Below are 5,532 nucleotides of genomic sequence, written 5' to 3'. Positions count from 1 at the left end.
TTTTTTTACATATTAACATTAGAGTAAAGTGCTATTTTCGTCCTTATGGTTTGTCAAATAATGCGAATTTAGTCCAAAAAGTTTATTTTTTGCATACAGACCCTCCACATTTCCCAGTTACTACCAATTACCTCAAAATCACTAACTCCGTTAAATTTTATCGTTAAGTCATGGGCAAATATGACTTTTCACTCTTTCTTTATTATAATACTTATTTAAGTGAACTGCGGTTTTCGTCCCTCTGGTTTGTCCAAATCTGCAGTTTTAGTCCAGTAGTTTTAAATTTGCAATTTTCTTTCATATGGTTTCATTTCACTTGCAATTAAACCCGAATTCCCTAATCTCGTTAAGTATGGTCGTTAAACACATCAGCGTGCCCTTCACCTGAGGGGTAGTTTTGTTCATTCTTTTTTCCTTTTTCCACCCCACCCCTCACGCGATGGGGTCGAGAATTAGGACTAAGGTTTATTTGGGAAGAAAAATGACAAAAATGATCGTCACATGATGGGCACGCAAATGGGTTAACAACCGGACTTAACGAGATTAGAGAATTCAGGTTTAATTGCAAGTGAAATAAAGCCATAGGGAAGAAAATTGCAAATTTGAAACCACTGGACTAAAACTGCTGATTTGGACAAATCAGAGGGACGAAAACCGCAGTTCACTTAAATAAGTATTATAACAAAGAAATTGTGAAAAGACATGTCTGCCCCTAACTTAACGATAAAATTTAACGGGGTTAGTGATTTGGATGTAATTGGCAAGAACTGGGAAACGTGGAGGGTCTATATGCAAAAAATAAACTTTTTGGACTAAATTCGCATTATTTGCCAAACCACAATGACGAAAATGGCACTTTACTCTTAACATTATTTAAGAGTAGTTTTATCATACTTTTTATAAAAAACTTTTATTACATATATTAATCACAAATTTACATATGTGTAAAATTTATGTACCAACAAATTTACATATGTGTAAAACAAAACATAGATACGTATACAAACTAATTTTCAAAATTGTAATCATAATTATAGATATAAAAAAATGATAAAACTACACTTAAATAACATTAACATACAAAAAAATTTATAAAAAACGTTAGGTTTCGAGGGTTCCTTCAAGTTCTTAAATAATTTAACAATTCTGTAATGATACTCATCCTATATATATATATATATATATATATATATATATATATATATATATATATATTAGGCTACAACACCATTACACCCCTAAAACAAAAACCTACCCTTCGCTGACTGGGCGCCACATGACGCAAAACGCCCCATTTTGTAGCCCCTCCACTACACATAGCCTAATGGCCGCACAAGGGCTACAACTAATTTTGTGTAGGAAGATAAGAAGGAAAAATAACTAAGAGAACTCGTTTACAAAAAGGTTCTTTAACACAAATAAATAGGAATATTGGATTTTAGTAATCCCTTGGGCGATAATAATCCCTATTCATTTTATCACAATTGGCGGTCCCAAATTCAAAAAAGTTGGCCCCTAATGGTCCCTCGTTAAAAAGGACTTAACGGCGTTATATTTTTCTCCAAATTTCAAACTAACTTTTTAGGGTTATTAATCGGAAGGAAAATACGAGTCGAATGATATAAAACTTAGCTCCAAACAATGATCTAAACGACTTGATTTTGGTTAATTGTAAGTTCAAACACCCGAATTGAAGCATTGCTTCGTCATTTTGAAGCACTGTTTCGAACTAAGTTTTACATCAATCGACTCGTATCCTCCTAACGATCAAAAGTCCTAAATATTGGTTTGAAATTCAGAAAAAACTATAACGCTGTTAAGTCATATTTAACGGATGACCATTGAGGGCCAACTTTTTTGAATTTGAGACCGTCAGTGGCGATAAAATGAATAGGGATTATTATCGGCCAATACCGTTTAATGTGGATTATTAAAATCCAATATTCCCAAATAAATATACAAGTAGTATTCATATTCACTCATTCAACCCTTATGAATCAATATCAATTCCACAATCAAGACTAACCATGTTAACTCAATAAGTCAAACTGCTCTTCAATTCTTTCCTTATGATCCAAGTTTAGACATGTTAGACATTATCAGTTTTGAAATTAGATGGCTGCCTCATTTTCATGAGAATTCAAGAATCATCAATATCAAACTTTAGATATATAGACTCCTAAAAGTCCAATGGTGTGTCTTTTTCATAATCTGACTTTAGACTAGGGTCAAACTAATAACTTCAAATTTCAATGTTATCATCAAAATTGTAAGAAATTAGTGAAGGGTTAATTGTATATAAAGTAACCATGTCCAAATTATGTTCCGAATAAATTATGAAAATATGTATTTTACGTCCTAGATAAAACTAGTTTTGTGCAGGAAATCAGGAAAATCAAATCACCTAAATATATACTTTATAATTTATATAAAGAAAAAAACTTACTTCTTAGTTTTACAACGGGTCAAAAGATGACTTTACAACTAGAAAAGACCTTGTAAAAGTGGACAAGACTAAACACAACGTTTACAAACAAAACAATCAAGATAGATCGATTAATGTTGTATTGGTACTGGGCTACCGGCTATAGATAGATTTTGTCATCTTTATCCCTTAATTTTTTTTACATACTTGCATACTTTACTTCTTGAATTATACCAAACCTCGTGAAATAAAAGATAACAAAATGGGTATGATTGAGAATATCCTCAATCAATATGAATACATATAACAAAAAATTCCCAATTAACAATTATCACGTCCAATAAATCTACCACTAAACAATCGATCATCAATGCAAAGCCAGGCGATTCAAATACAACACTCCGGCCACAGGCTCAGCCAACTCACTCAATTTAAAGACAGCTTGTAGGTTTCATCACACCGGAAGACTTTCCAGCCGCATTAACACAATATGCAGACGCCTGGAGCTGATTCTTGAAGCTCAAATTCACATCTTGCATAGTGATTTGATTCCTCTACACGGATACTTTTTACTACAATCAAATCGCACTGCCACTTTCGTCGCAGATGTCCCATGCACGTCTTGATACTTCACGTTGCTTATTTTCACGCCAGAAACCTGCAACCGTTACCGAATTATATATGCTTTTTCGAACCAAAAGTGAGTTTATTTATTTAAAGACAAATAGAAATTAATAAACTTTGTATTTAGATTTAGATTTCTTAAATATTGTAATTAATAAAAAAATCAAACTAGATATAAAATGAATTAAGAAAAAGATAATGTTGAGTTCTCTATACAACTAGATTTGTTGAGTTAGAAATCAAAACACTTTTAAAAACTATATATATATATTTTAAACAAATCTATGTATAAAAAAAGTTCACAAAGGTACATGAAAATGATGTAAAAATGTACCTGACGGGGACAATTCTTGTTACCAGCACAGTAATTTTGGTCGATAACAATCGGGTTCTCGACGTTGGTCATAATGGTGTTCTGAAATAGAACGCCATTAACAAATCCATTACTTGGTCTCGCCCATGCCTTGATCCTTAAACCGTTCTCAGTACCCTTAAAAGTGGTCCGTTTCACGGTCACGTTCATAACACCTTGTTCATTTAAATCCTTCCCTAAACTCCCAATGCTGAAAAATGTAATCATGCAATTATTCAATCAAATTATTAACTTCTTTAAAAAAATTTAATTTTTCCAACATTTCGAAAATACCCAGTTTTCTAGTAGTGATAAAAAGTTAATACCTGATACCATGGCCGGGCCCACAAGCGACACCTTCGATCCACAAATTGGTTGCACCCGGACCAATCGATACACAGTCATCCCCAGTGCTGATTTTGGAGTTCAAAATTGTGACTCCGGACGACAACTGGACATGGATGCCGTCGGTGTTGGGACTATTCCACGGCGCCATAACGTTTGCTCCCAACACACTCACGTTGCGGCACCCGTTCACCGCAATGTGAAACATATGACTGTTCACCGAACTCAGTCCGTACACGATAACATTATTCGAGTTTGATATCGCCAAACTCTGCACAAATCATAAACAATATAACATAAACAAATAAACAAACATACCCGGGATAATATTAATATATGGAGCAACCCCTATATCATGAGATACTGAGATAGAGGGGTTGCTCCATTATAAAAAAATAAAATATAAAATTAAATATTTCAATACTGTAGCTCCGTCTAGGCAGTTTTTAGACCCAGACGACTTACAAGCCCACAACCTCGCACCTTGGGCATCCAAGGTGCCACCAACGATAGTGACACCTTGGACGCCATGAAAAAGCAGCCAGAACTTGGCATTACCAAGGACAAAATAATTAGACGGTGCCACCAGGGTTCCATCAATGCGAACCGTGATGGCACCGTTCCTGCATGGACCAGTGAACCGAAGCGCGACAACCATGTACTTTCCATTCGGAACGTACATGGTGGCGGACTTGGTTGAGGCACACGCACTGGTCCGTGCAGACATAAACGCCTTGGTCGAGTCGGTTCGGCCGTTGGCTTTCGCTCCCAAGGTTTTAACATTGTATGTGGTCGCGAAGACGGTGGTTGTTGTAATAATAGTAATAAGTATGAGGGTGGCTAGTGAAAGAAGAAGGTGGTTATAAGCCATTGTGACCTGTGAATGTGTGGGATGTGGATGGGTTAGTGGGTGTATTTATGGGGAGATTTTAGAGCTACCAGCTTTCTAACCGTTTTTAATTAGCAGTAATAATCCGGATTAACTAAATAGTTTTAATAATTTAATGTTGTTATATAAGTCAACTCACTGTTTACGATACATATGTTCTGTTGCTGTGAATGTTTGTACCGTACTATCGGTTATATATATTGTGAGGAGATCATGGAGCGATCCGGAATTAACGGGCCGGGTAGAAACATAACATGTCTTATCATTGAGTTAAATTATTTTAGGATAATGTATTTTAAGTTATTAACCTAAGATTTGTATTTTTTTTCTTTTTAATTAATATGGTCACTATGTATTGTTATTTGTATAAGCTACTACTATAACGTATAGAAATAAATTTTAAACTAGTTATATTAACCAAAAGTTTTTACAAAAGAGTCAAAAACTTTTGGCTTTTAAAAAACGTTCAAATTCAAACTCAATCGAAGTTTAACATCGCAAGCTCTTTAGGAAGAGAAGGCTCTATACTTAATAACAGGAATAACATAGAAAACCGACGTGACACCAGCCATTACATGTGGCCTTATCGGGCTACATGACTTGAGCATCAGAATTTCCAATGAGCAAATGTGGGAATTTGCATAGCACAATGATGAAAGTAGATATGTTTACATATATTTTAATTTTAATATGAATTTGATTATTATTACCATTAGTTGTAGTAGTGTTATTAACATATTATAGGCATGTTCAGGGCCCGCTCCGATCATCAGAATCGTTGTCTCTCCTTGTTCATCAAGCTAAACAATGTCAACCAAATGTTCAGACAATAATTCATTTACTAAAAATAACCAATCAATTGCAAAATATGTTCATTGTTCAAAAAGAGTGACCAAG

General features: G+C 34.5%; 1 pseudogene across 1 annotated transcript; it reads right to left on the bottom strand.

The window, feature by feature from the left end:
* Positions 1 to 2,661: 2,661 nt before the first annotated feature.
* On the bottom strand, positions 2,662 to 4,617 carry LOC143555038 (polygalacturonase-like; annotated as a pseudogene). The gene is made up of 4 exons (XR_013139134.1): positions 4,171 to 4,617; positions 3,728 to 4,017; positions 3,384 to 3,612; positions 2,662 to 3,083 (listed from the first exon to the last, which is right to left on the bottom strand). The product of XR_013139134.1 is annotated as a polygalacturonase-like (transcript).
* Positions 4,618 to 5,532: the final 915 nt, after the last annotated feature.

This window comes from Bidens hawaiensis, unplaced genomic scaffold (assembly GCF_021521415.1).
Source record: "Bidens hawaiensis isolate Kalapana, Puna unplaced genomic scaffold, B.hawaiensis_p1.1 tig00017951_1, whole genome shotgun sequence".
Classification (NCBI taxonomy): domain Eukaryota; kingdom Viridiplantae; phylum Streptophyta; class Magnoliopsida; order Asterales; family Asteraceae; genus Bidens; species Bidens hawaiensis.
Note: the sequence above shows the minus strand (reverse complement) of the source record. Positions and strands in the feature narration are given on the sequence as shown.